At 44.5% G+C, this 14,153-nt stretch overlaps 1 long non-coding RNA gene across 1 annotated transcript in view; it reads right to left on the bottom strand.

The window, feature by feature from the left end:
- Positions 1-14,153, bottom strand: part of LOC309362340 — a 167,301-nt gene that overhangs the window by 24,805 nt on the left and 128,343 nt on the right. The gene's annotated exons all lie outside the window — the stretch shown is intronic.

The raw sequence follows: 14,153 nt of genomic DNA, 5'->3' as shown, positions 1-14,153 counted from the left end.
GGGGCTCCGCCCCCCCAATAATCTCCGGTGCCCCTCCAGCAGAGCGCAATCACCGCCCCTCCCCCAGCCCAAAATGCACAGGGAGGGGCGGGCTGCATGCCTCCTGCCCTCCCTCCCGAACAAAAGCTCCACCCAATTTCCTTTGGAGCTGATTAATAGGCGCAGCACGCTCTCCCCTATTCGCTCACGAGGAGGCGGCGCCACTTTATTTGCATATTCATGAGCTTATTTATTATTCATGAGCTTTCCCGGGCCCCCCCAATATTTTTTATAAGTCCGCGTCCCTGGGGTCACAGTTTGCTGTCTGGATATTATTTGCTGTCTGGATATTATTAGTTATGGCACAGTCCTGTCCCCTACCCCACAATATTATTTCTGGTGGTGGTGGTGCAAGGATGAAGAACCTAAGGTCTGGGGGTCCTCTAGCTCAGTGTTTCCCAACCTTGGGCCTCCAGCTGTTTTTGGACTACAATTCCCATCATCCCTTGCCACTGGTCTTGCTAGTCAGGGATGATGGGAGTTGTAGTTCAAAAACAGCTGGAGGCCCAAGGTTGGGAAACACTGCCTAGCTGACCCTCCAGATGTCTCCAAGGCCAATCACCCCCCCAAAAAAGAACTGCACCCTTCACCATCCCTGGTTTGCATTCCTTCTGTTTTCACCTGGCTGGGATGTGTCCTTGATCTGTGGTGTAGTGGTTAGAGCAGGGGTCTGTAACCTTTAAGACAAAAAGAGCCACTTGGACCCATTTCCGAAGAAAAAAAAACTGGGAGCCGCAAAACTCGTCATTATAAAAATAACTTTTTTGTCACTTTTTTATTATTTCTTTGTTTGACCCCTCAGAATTACTCCTCATCATAGAAATAAACGTTAAATTAACAAGTTACCTTTTTGTGTGTGTGTGTTCTTCACTCCCCTTCAAAACAGTGACCAGTGTACATGCCCCCTTTCAATCCAGTGACCAGCGTACATGCCCCTTACAATGTAGCGGGCGGGCGGGAAGGTGACGTCAGGACGGTGCGTGACTAACGCACGCACCGCTCCCATGCGACGTCACAGCCAGTACAGCGCCCGCCACAGTGGGGAGTGTCGGGCCACACAATGCGCCTCCTCCCCTCGCTAGTATCCGCCCCGGAGCCGCGGCATAGGTGTAAAAGAGCCACATGCGGCTCTGGAGCCGTGGGTTGCTGACCCCTGGGTTAGAGTGTCAGACTAGGACCTGGGAGGCCAGGGTTCAGGTCCCCTCCACTTAGCCATGAATCTCATTGGGTGACCTTAGGCCAGTTGCTCACTCTTAGCCTAACCTACATCACAGGATTGTTGTGAGGATTAAATGAGGTCTAGGACCTGGGAAACCAGGGTTCAAATCCCCCCTTTTGGGAATTAGAGAGACTGAACTACCCAAACTGTACAGAAACCTATTCATGTATGCTACTACAGCGGCAAGAATGTTACTTGCCAAAAAATGGAAAGAACAAGAAGTACCAGCAAAAGAAGAATGGATATAAAAACCTGTGGAATATGCAGGAATGGCAAAACTTAATGGAAAAATAAGAAAGGCAACAAACTTTTTACAAAAGAATGGAAATGGTTTATTGAATGCTTACAAACCAATTGTAAACAGATAAGAACATTGGCAGGATTACTGTAACAACCTGCAGTTTTGTAAGAGTATATATTTAAAGAAGATGAATAAATGAATAAATTAAGGTAATTTGGATATGCAGAAAATATTAAAAATAAATTTAAGGAACCGCAGAAAGAGGTGTAAGGAGGTCAGGTTCTGAAATGTTAAAATGACTGTAAAATTATTGTATAAACCTGAAAATTATAAATAAAACCAATCCTCACTCAGCTGTCAAGTTCATTGGGTGGTATTGGGCCCATCACTCACACTCGGCCTAGCCTACCTCACAGGGCTGTTGGGATTTAATGAGGAAGGCGAGAAATATGTACACCACTCTGAGCTCCTTGGAGAAAAAGGTGGGATATAAATGTAGCAAGTAAGCAAATAGTCAAATTCTGGCAGTGCCTCTTGCCTGCCTGAATGGAGAACAGAGAAAGAGAATCAGGGGTGTGTATAGAAACTACTCTACAAAGATAAAAATGTACATTTGTTGTTGCACCAATTTTTGCCTCTGGCCCCACCCTCCATCAAGATGTGGCCCTTAGTTGGCTTCGGTCTGTCTCAGGAGACAGTGGAAGAGTACTCCTTTGGGATGAAGCCAGACTACTGAAGAGTTACAGCAGCTGCCGAGGCTGTAGAGACTAATACAGAAGAGATGTGTTTTGTTTGTGGGATTTGATTAGATGCTAGGAGAGGATATATTTATTATTATCCTTTTTTCCTTGCATATGTGAGTTCAGCAGAGTGCCATCCCTTTGCAGCTTAAAGGGAAGCTTAGATCAGCTAGTTTTAGCCTTTTAGTATAAGCAACCCAGGCTGCTTTAAGGCAGACTGGATTTCCCTGGTATTTCCCCCCTTTCTCCCCCTTAAAATAAGAAGCACACAAAAACAGGCTTGTGAAAGGTAAAAATAACATTTACTTGCTCAGAATACGTCTTGAAGAATAACAGGTACAGTAACTTGGTACAGGCAGGCTTAAAATGGTAATTAAGTTATTAAGACATACTAAGCCTGGCTCAAAATGCTGGAGCTCAGAGATGCAGATGTTGTTACGTTGCAGACATTGTGAAAAAATAAGGAAGAGAGTGTGACCAGGCAGGGCGGAGCATATATAGCTATGCCCTCTTTCTGCAGGGCACAAAAGGAAATGATCTCACAGAGTTTTCTCTAGCAAATTTCCACGAAAGCTCTGTAAACCTCTTTTGGAAGTGGTGGTGGAGAAAGCTTTCAAGAAATTAGAAGGTGGATTTTTGGCACAGCACAGGGGGTTGGATACAGTGGTACCTCTGGGATCTATTCACAACATGAAAAGAGCGCAACCTGAAGCGCCATATCTGTGCAGGTGTGTGGCACGATTTGGTGCTTGTGCGCATGCACGAAGCGCGATTTAGCACTTCTGCGCATGCGCAAGCAGTGAAACCCAGAAGTAACCCTTTCAGGTACTTCCGGGTCGCCACTAGACGTAACCTGAAAGAACATAACATGAAGCAAGCGTAACATGAGATATGACTGTACACTGATTAATGGGAGGAGGGAAAGATGGACAGTCTAATGGCAGTGAAACAGTGTCACATGCAATTCATCTATTGGTGTAGCGGGTGGAGCCTGGAAGGCGAGAGAAATTTCATGTGAAATGTGGTGTGTCAAAGAGCCACCCTAGACCAACTCTCTCTCTCCCCCCCCACCCCTGCCATACACATCATAAACACCCATTATCGAAAGCAACAAATAAATGTGCATCTGGTACTATGAGTTTTTCTCACCACTGTGGAAAAGAGCCTGTAACCATGGTGATGTTGTTTCTCACCTCCCACTCACCCCGCCCCTGGATAGACAGAATGTGGCTAGTCAACTGCCTACAGAATTTATTAGCTCCCCAAAGTGGTCCAAAATGAAGAAGGGAACTCAGTTGCATTTGACCTGCATTAGCATGAAGGCTCCAGTCATTTTATGCATTAAAAAATTGAAAATAAATCAGAAGATGTCAAACTATTGGGGGATGCCAATGCTGTTTTGTGAGTGTGGGTTGCAGTTAAAGTTCAGGAGGGATATACAGTGGTACCTCGGGTTAAGAACTTAATTCCTTCCGGAGGTCTGTTCTTAACCTGAAACTGTTCTCAAACTGAGGTACCACTTTAGCTAATGGGGCCTCCCGCTGGCGCCGCCACGCAATTTCTGTTCTCATCCTGAAGCAAAGTTCTTAACCCAAGGTACTATTTCTGGGTTAGCGGAGTCTGTAACCTGAAGCGTCTGTAACCTGAAGCGTCTGTAACCCGAGGTACCACTGTAATAGGATTTCTGGTTTCCCCATCGCCACAGACTAACCTCCAGCTTAATTCTGTAAAGAGCTGCTAGCCATGGAAACTTGCTTGGTCTCATTCCATTATCGATTTCTTTCCAGACCAGTTTAGTTTTCCAATTTGCACGCACACACACAATTTTCTTCTAATTATTCTGCCTGCTTTTCCCTCTGATCCCACTCCACCCCACCACTGGCATCTGGCCCTAAGATCCTTTAAATGAAGAGGCTTTTCTTATAAAAGGTAGATCTAGCAAGAGCAATAGCCACAACTCTTATTTAAGGCTCAGTCTGAGGCCTACTTGTGCTGCAACAACATCTGAGCATTGTTCTCAGAGACTCTCTAGCTTGGACCCTGTACTGTTGTACTGTTGTCCAGCTGTCCAGTGTACTGTTGAAACAGTGCCTTGGGTACCTGCTGAGGCAATTGCTTAATAAACATGAAGATTCTTTGGAGCTCCCAGCCCATGTAAAAGACAACAGGAAAAGTGTTTCCTGAGGGGGCTTGAGAGAGTCTCATCTTGTTAATATTTAGGGAGGGAGAAGAAATTGGTTCAGTTCTCATTTTAATGCAGGCCTATGCAATCCACACTTCATGAAATGAAGGCCTATGCAATCCACACTTCCTGAAATGAAGGCGACAACCATGCCTTTAAAGCACTGAAACAACTTGAAACAGGCAAGCCTCCCCCCAAATAATCTTGGGAGCTGATTATTACAGGTGCTGAGAGTTGTTAAGTGACACGATCCCAACGCTATTCCCATCCTCAGAGATGCAGTTCTCAAGAGTTTCTTGGGAAATGGGATTGACTGTAAGAACACTCTGGGAATTCTACCAGAATGTGTTAATCAAGTGAAAATTGTTTATGAAAATGCATTTTTATATTTGGGGAAAATTTGGCAAAATGCATGTATTTAAAGGAAATATGTAGGCAAAATTGGTGGGGAAATGTGTATGTGAGGAGAAATGTGAAGGAATTTTAGTGTGATTTTATTTTTAAAAAAGAATATTCACAAGTTGATGTGGCGAGGGGGCAAATTAAATATAAAGACAGGAAAATGAAAAATTGGGAGAACAAAATGAACAGATGCTTCCTTTGCCCCCCTAAGACTCCCGCATTCTGCTAGATTTCTGAGCAGGCATCACTGCCTTTTCGTATTTATTTTAGAATCCTGTGGTTATTATTTTTAAAGCATGAGTTATTGATGTTTTAAGAGCTTTTTAAAACAAAACCTTCATTGTCATCTTAATGCAAAGCTAAATCTGCAGAATTATCTCTCTCTTACCTTTTATAAGTAAAAAACAAAAGAAAGAAACAGCTTCCATCTTTCTTCCAAAATGAGTTGCAATACTTTGGAGAATAAACTCATGTTCATATCTTAGCTCAATTCCAAATGGGTTGAGCAATCTATTCAGAATTATCCTATCTCCATGGCAACAGGCTGATTACAGTATCCATTCTAATGATATTACAAAACAGCTCCAATTTTCTACATGATATTGATATTATCTGCTCACGTCCAGATCTAACCGGATATGTAAGCACATCTCAGGCATATGCAAATATGCAATACTTTCCCATAGTCTCCACCCACCCACCCACCCACAGTCTCACTGCCCATTGCTTCCTGTCTCATTTCTTAACGTTATTTGGGTTCACAATGCACCAAGTTTGAGATCTACCTAAAATTGTGTTAATGGGGAGAGGGCAAGCAGAATGGTGCATACTATCCTTATATCAGGGTTTCCCAAACTTGGGTCTCCAGCTGTTTTTGGACTGCAACTCCCATCATCCCTAGCTAGCAGGACCAGTGTTCAGGGATGATGGGAATTGTAGTCCAAAAACATCTGGAGGGCCAAGTTTGGGAAACCCTGCTTACAGACCCTCTAACATTTTTTAAAGAATTAGTATTTTTATTAAAATGCAAAACGCAGCTTAGAATAGAGTCATCATGGAAAAGAGGCATGAAATACCGAAGCGGGGGGTGGTGTGGGGGGGCAGAGGCATTGGTCACGCAGTCCAGACTTTTGTTGCCATAGAAATCTATACCATAGAAAGCTATATAGCTATATAGAAATAAAAGCACAATTAACATGGAGATTAGGAAGACCTTTCTGTGGTAAAGAGCCATTTGACAATGGAACGGACTTCAGAAAGTGGTGGACTTTTCTTCCTAGGAGGTTTTTAAACAGAGGTTGGACGGCCATCTTGTCAGCAGGGCTGGCACCTGAGGCGAATAAAAAAAACTCTCCCCCACCCCTGCAAGAGAAGAAGGGTTGAGTGAAGATCTACATCAAGAATGGGGCCACGGGGAGGGCAGTAATGATTTACACTGGGAGCAAGGTTGGAAGGAAACCAGCAGCTCCTCCTATTTGCCAAGAGGCTCCTTCAAAGGTGTGAGGGGGGGGGGAGAGGTGCTGCCATGGGTGTGGCAGATCCTGCCTTCAAGAAGAGCACCATAGGTGTCACGTTCACAATGCATTTCTTGGAGGCCAGATCTGCTGCCCCTGTGGATGCTGCTGCCCAAGGCAGTCAGCTCACCTTGCCTCATGGGTGGGCCAGCCCTGCCTGTCAGGGGTTGTTCCGCTGTGATTCCTACACTGCAGGGAGTTGGACCAAATGGCCCTTGTGTGTACCTTCCAGCCCTACAATTCTATGGTTCTAGGACCAGAGGAAAAGAGGGCAGAGCAATGGATGCAGTTCTAACCTTTGTACACCACCCTGCTTTACAGGAGGTGTGAATAGATGACCCTCAGGGCCCTTTCCCAGTTCTATGATCTAAGCCTGGCATAAGTCACAGACTGTTCTGTAACAACAACAACAGCAAGCAGCAAACAAATAAGGGGTCCTTTGTAACCTCTCCCCCTGAAAGGCTTGGGAGAAGATTTGTGCCAAATTCAAGAGCTCTTGTCAAGGCTCAGACTGGGGGCTGTGTTGCATAGTGGTTAGAGTGTCAGACTAGTACTTGGGAGATCAGAGTTTAGTTCCCTGCTTGACAGTGAAGCTCCTTGGGTGGCCTTGGGCCACTCACAGGGTTGTTGTAGGGATTAAATTAAGAGGGGGAGATCTGTGTACACCACCTTGAGCTCCTTGGAGGAAAAGGTGGGAAATAAAGGTGGTATGTGCAGTAAATAAATAATAATAAATAAATATTGGAGCTGAGGCTCCAATACTTTGGCCACCTCATGAGAAGAGAAGACTCCCTGGAAAAGACCCTGATGTTGGGAAAGGTTGAGGGCACAAGAAGAAGGGGACGACAGAGGATGAGATGGTTAGACAGTGTTCTCGAAGCTACAAACATGAGTCTGACCAAACTGCGGGAGGCAGTGGAAGACAGGAGTGCCTGGCGTGCTCTGGTCCATGGGGTCAGGAAGAGTCGGACGCGACTAAACGACTAAACAACAACAACAACAATAAATAAATTCAACGTCTGCTTCCTGCTTAGAGTGGGAGTCAAGGAAGGGCTGCCCCAAGATGATCATCAGGGCCTAATGAATTCAATAATGGCACCTTTGCCCCCTCTCTCACATTTCCACACTGCGCCTTCTCTGGAGAGCCCGGTGAGAAGGGCAGGCGGCGAGCCTCCAGGCCCATTGTCAGCTCCATCTGCATTTAATTGAGTTGATTCAAGTCTCATTGACTGGGGCTAATTCCTACTAAGCTTCATCAGGCCTGTGATGCTTTGAACAAGACTCAGTGGCAGGCCGGCACCATAATTGAATTTCTTGTCATTGAATCAGACTGCTCAGCTTCTTGCAAAGGGAGTCCAGCCAGCCAGACACCGAGGCTCAAAGGAGCTCATTGGGGTTCTCATTTATTTGAGAATCACCCTGCTTTGTGAGAAAACAGCCTCCCCCTTTATTTGGCTGTAAAACTATTTATTCATTCATTTATTTAATAAATAAACTCTGACACAACTGAAATGTTTTTAGCGAGCACCAAAAAGAGGACAGGGAAGGCACCTGCCTGATATCAATAGGCAGGGAGTTCCAAAGTGCAGGTTGTGCTTTTATAAATGTGGAACTGGTATTATTTGGCACATGTAACATTGCCAGTTCCACTGATTGATGTGGTTGATTGACCATATGTGGGGTAACAATGCTTCACTACCTCCAGGAAGTCAGAGAACTCAGAGGAAAAACAGGAGGTGGGAATTGCATATATTCAGTTACTCATCCTCGGTTTGGAATGCAAAACAATCCAGCAAATACGTACAGAATCCATTGCTGTTGCTTTCATTCCATTTATGATACAATTACGCTTTCCCCTTCCCTCATTTCCCCTGGTTTTCCTTTCTTTTGGAATGAGTAGGGTGAATTAACATAGTGACAATGTAACTGTACTCCACGCTTCAGTAATTTCCAGGTGAGATTATTCTGGTGCACCCTACATGGGATGGGCCTTGAAGATGACTCAGAAACTACAGTTGGTCCAAAATGCAACTGCTTACTGGAGTTCCATTTACGTAGATATCGTATAGACCTTGTTTTTTAAAATTTGCACTGGTTGCCAGTTTATTTCCAGGCCCAATTGAAGGTTTTGAAAGCCTGAAATATCTGTCTTGTACCTGCCTTGCCAATACACTTGTCCAGCTGAGCTTCTATGGAGAGGTTGCTGGTTATGGTGGTACCAAGGTACGCAAAATTGTCTACCACCTCAAGTGTGTGGTCACCATTGCTGATCTGTGGAGTGCTGGAGACATCCTGACCCACTACCAAAGTGACCTATGCAAAGTTGCCCCATGTGTGGTGATCGCCCCCAACTCTAGCCTTTAAACCTCCCAGCAGGAATAGGTGTTCACAGTCTGGGACCCTCCTGACAGCCTGGTCTAGTTCCTTGTAGAACTGATCCTTGTTTCATATGTCAGGGCACACAGACGCTCAAGGTTTTAACCAGGCTGGAGGTGGATGAGAGAAAAAGGAAAAGCTCTGGGTCAGTGATTCTATCAAAGACATAATGGAGTTCCTCACTGAGAAACCTACGTCATGAATACATAGTTCTTCTGGATGACAGAAGGTGTAGTTCTTCTCTCTGAGTCTGCCATTTGAAGCGAGTCTGGTCTCCTGTCGAGTGGCAACATCAATATTGAGTGTTTTCAGCTCACAGTCAACGATCGTCAACTTCTGTGAACCATTGATCTGCAACAGGTCAGTGGACAAGCCAGGACACATGGTCCTAACATTCCAGCTTCTTGGGGTGCAAGGAGATTTGTTTCTTTTCTTTTTTTCCTGGTGCAGAAGTTCGTTCTGTTTGTTTAAGTGATACTCTGAGCTCCAAGCACCCACTGAAGCAGGTGGACAGTGGCAGGCCAGCATTTTGTTGACCAGGGGTTGCCTGGCTTAAAGCAGGCAGTAGCTGACCAGTGAGACACAATGATCTCTCCCACAGATGAAGATAAGCTCATACCTTGTGCTGCTCATAAGATGTCCCACAAGGCAGTGGGTACAAAATGTTCCCCAGGATTTACTCCCAAAGCCTTTCTCACGAATAATTATGGCCACAAGACAGAAAAGGTTTAGGTCCAGAGTTTTCTTTCTCTTAGATGGGTCCCCTTCCCAGGCTAATAGGCCTCTTCACTTTCCTTCTATGTGCAGAAACTGCCTACTTGAATGATGGACCCACTATTGGTCTCAATTTGCCAGAGCATGTCTTCGCATGCAGGGCAAGTACCTAACCCACTGAGGGCTTGAGACCCATCAGCTGCCTTCACCTGGTTTAGCTGGCATCCTGGAGTCCCCGAGAAGGAAGTATCTTCCTGCTGAAAATCCCATGCCACAATGAACTGATGTAGTCTCTCTGACTTATTGAGTCAGAGCCTGGCTGCTGGATCAGGGCAAAGAGAGTCCATCTAGTTCAGCATCCTCTCCTCACAGTGACCAACCCCATGTTCTAGAAGGAACCCCTGCCAACAGGACCCAAGGGCAACAGCAAATCTCCAGTTGCTGTTCCCCATCATCTAACATTTGGAGGTAGACTGCCCTTGGGCATAGAGGTTCTGCTATCACAGTAGATCAGCTGAAGAAGAGCCTGGATCTGACCAAAGGGGCCACATCAAGCCTAGCATTCTGTTCTCACCATGGCCAACCAGATACCCCTGGAAAGCCCAGAAGGGAGGCACCAGCATAACAGTCACTGCCCCTGGGAGCTCACGATTTACATTTCAATAGATGGGGTAACAGGGAAGGAAAGAGATGTGTGTCAACCAGCAGAAAGGATGGTGGGAAGACAGACGAGGTGACATGAATATTCACGAGGCCATGACACACAACCCTCTCAAAAGCTTCCTTCAGATTTTTGTTTGAGGAAAATTGACCCTGAGAGGGAGCAGAGCCATTTATAAAGCTTTTAAATGCACCCGTAGTGATCTGGGAAGCCTCAAGGATGCTTTACTTCCTTGTGAAAGGAGGAAATTATTATAGCTGTGATGCAGCTCTCTCTCTCTTGCTGTCTGCCAACAGGCTCCCTGATTTTCATTCCTGGCCATAGGTGGATTATGGAGCTGCCTGGGTAGAGTCATTTTAGCTGTAGAGGGGGAGGGTGGGAAGATTTGGTTGTTACCAGAAAGCCTGAAAACAGGCTCATAGCCAAAACGAACTCTTAATCGGAAGAAAGATGGAAAATCTGAGTGTCTGCAGTTACAGTTTAGCAAATACACAATCTATTAGCAACTGGCAATGTGGTGTGTTTTTTAAGAGTGTCCTGAAGGAGTGGGCCTTAGAAGCTTTTATCTATGAAATAGTAATGACTTTGGTTCGAGTGTCAGAAGAACACAGCCTCTTCGCTGAAGATGCTGGATTAATGCCAGGAATAAGACTTACGCATTATAGAGTGACAGCAGTATTTGCATTATAACACTTTCTCCGGATTACCTTTGTTTGTTTGTTTGTTTTGTTGGATGTTGATTGCCCTGTGTTGCAATTCACAAGGATCATCGAGTCCAACCCCCACAGGGCAGGAATCCCAGCTAAAGAATCTCTGACAGGTGGCCATCTAACCTCTGCTTAAAAACCTGCAACAAAGGGAAGTCCGCCACCTTCCTAGGGAGTCCGCTCCATTGCCGAACAGCTCTTACCACCAGAAAATTCTTCCTAAGGTTTAATTTCTTGCAATTTGAATCCATTGGTTCAGGTACTCCCCTCCGGAGCAGCAGAAAACAAGCTTGCTCCATCTTCCATGGGACAGCCGTTCAGATATTTGTAGAAGTGCCCACTCAGTCACTCCTGTTTGCAGAACTGGTATCATTACAGCTGCTGGACAATATCTATTCCACACTTGTAAGAAATTTATCTTAATGTGAGGCAGAACTTTGGAACTCCCTGCCTGTTGACAGCAAGCTGGTGCCTTCCCTGTACTCTTTCCAGGAGCCTGCTTAAAGCATTTTTGTTTCGTCAAGCCTATCCAGACATGCAGAATGCTGAGATGTATTTAGCCTCCCTTTAGCTACCAATGGGCAACATCCATCATCCCTGATCACTGGCCATGCTGGCTGGTGGCTGCTGGAAGTTGGAGTCCAGCAGCATTGGGAAGGACACAGGTTCCCCCATTCCTGAAGTATTAGCAAATAGGCTGAAGGGGAATGGGATAAAAAATGAAGTAATATAATTGCTTGATTATAGAATAAAGAATAATGTATTACAGATTATGGTACGTTATATAAAATCGAGAACCAAATATGAAAGACATTAAGAGGTTTATGATTGTTTTTTAAAATTCCTAGATGGAAGGTAGGGGGATTTTGGGATCTGGAAAGAAAGAAAGAAAGAAAGAAAGAAAGAAAGAAAGAAAGAGAATAATAATTATAATTACCGATAATCATATACAAAATTATCTCAAGGTATAAGGTAAAGGTAAAGGGACCCCTGACCATTAGGTCCAGTCGTGGCCGACTCTGGGGTTGCAGTGCTCATCTTGCTTTACTGGCTGAGGGAGTCAGCATACAGTTTCTGGGTCATGTGGCCCACTGGTGAACCAGTGCAGCGCATGGAAATGCCGTTTACCTTCCCGCTGGAGCGGCACCTATTTATCTACTTGCACTTTGACGTGCTTTCGAACTGCTAGGTTGGCAGGAGCAGGGACCAAGCAATGGGAGCTCACCCCGTCACGAGGATTCGAACTGCCAACCTTCTGATTGGCAAGTCCTAGGCTCTGTGGTTTAACCCACAGCGCCACCTGCGTCCATATCTCAAGGTGATGTACAATTAAAAAACAGCAAAAAGAAAAGGTAATATCACAAAGACCAGCACATACTTTTATCCAACTCAGGAGGCTGGATCTACACTCACCTTTTAAACGTTATTAGAACGATAGTAGAAAGATCGTTCTAAAATGTCAAGACAGGGAAGAGTCCTTTTTGGCTTCTCTTTTGCTTTGTTTCCACACCGTCTACTCTACTTGGTTTCTGGTAAGGGGGTTGCTCTGCAGTGCCCTCTGGTGTCGCATTATGAAAATTAAAAAAGAACATTATGAGAATAATTCCTTAACTCTTTTTAGCGTTAAAAACCATGAGTGTAGATCTGACCCCAAACTAGAAAACCAGAGACCCGCATGTTGTAGTGGTTAGAATGTTAGAACAGGACCTAGGAGCAACCATGATTCAAATCCCCACCTGGCCACGAAGCTCACTGGGAACTCTACATATTGCATTTGAAGCCCTTTGGAGGAAAAGTGAGAGCTAATAAATGCAATAAATTTATAAAACCTTTCAAAACAAATTAGCCAGTTTGGATAGCTCACTTGGTTACAGTGTGGCGCTGATAACGCCAATGTTGCAGGTTATCCCCTTGTGGCACAGTTGCATATTCCTGCATTGCAGGGGTTTGGACTAGATGATCCTCAGGGTCCCTTCCAATTCTACAGTTCTATGATTCTATGAAATATATCTCTGACTGTTTCTGGAAGGCTAGGTTATGGGGGGTTTAAAGTGACTACAGTATAGCTAAATGCCAGCTGTTCTTAAGGAATATAAGGCAAGAGGGATTAGATACGAATAACTGGTTAATAGATACAAAAAAAGTACATCAGATATATGGGAATTGAAGAAACATCTGGAGAATTTGTGAGGATAATTACAAATGGCTTTTGGAACAGATAAGAAACAGATGCAAAAAAACAAAAAACAAAACCAGACTACCTCATCTCCTTTGTTGGAGGTTTTTGAAAGAAAGGCTGGATGGCAGTCTGCCAGGGATTCTTCAGCTGTGATTTCTGCATTGCAGAGGGTTCGGCTTGATGACCCATGAGGTCCCCACAATTCCATGAATCTAAGCAGAAAGAACTGAAAATATCATGCAATGAAATCATGCTCCAGAGTAGATCCCTTGAAATGAATGGATCTAAGCTAGCCATGGCCTTTAATATCATTGGGTCTGCTTTGGGGTGATCATTTCTGGCTACAATGCTAAATGTCCTTTCAGCCCATATTGTGTGGAAATGGCAGTTCACAGGGGACAAGGAAAGAACTAGAATAGTTATGAATGTAAGCTGCAGCGTGTGAGTAGGGTTTTTCTTTTTTTTAAAAAAAGCATGATGCACTTATGCAATTATTACAGCATGGGAGTAGATATCACCAGTGGTTTAGGGCAGAAAATAAATGATATAGACCAATGGAAGACTCAACAGGGAGAACTACGCTAAGGAATCCATTGTTGATGTCTAAAAGCACCAATGAAAAATGTGAAAACGGAGCATAGCTATTGTGGCTAGTAGCCACTGATAGTCTCCTTCTTCCTAATTTAATATATCGCTGGATAGGTATATACCAATATACCAACCTCCAAAGACCTGCAAGTATCTATGGAAACAAACTGTGCAAATATAAGCCCCTTGAACAAGCAGCAATTGTCACTTCTGAGCTATAATAGAAGCAAATGCAAAAGGGAAAAAAAATGATTATGCACAAATGAATTCAAGTCAGGCATTTGGAAGATCCTGCAAATTAGGAACGAGATATGCAGCGTGAAAAAGGAGCTGTGTAACTGTCGGCCCACATTTAGACATAATGAAAGGAATAAAAGGAATAACGAATATCAGAGGAGGGTGGAAGAGCCTCATTAGCAGAGGTGGGGGTTTCAAGAGCCAGTTTTCATAGCCTAGAGCCTTTTGCTGGTTGATGATATGGAGAAGGACAGAGTCAGAGCTGCCTTGTTCTTACAGACATGACAAATCAGTGAGAGGAAGTGCACCCAAAAACGTCGCGCAATCTCCTGTTTTTCTCACTACTAAGATTGG

Source organism: Podarcis melisellensis (assembly GCF_964234715.1).
Source record: "Podarcis melisellensis genome assembly, chromosome: Z".
Classification (NCBI taxonomy): Eukaryota; Metazoa; Chordata; class Lepidosauria; order Squamata; family Lacertidae; genus Podarcis; species Podarcis melisellensis.
Note: the sequence above shows the minus strand (reverse complement) of the source record. Positions and strands in the feature narration are given on the sequence as shown.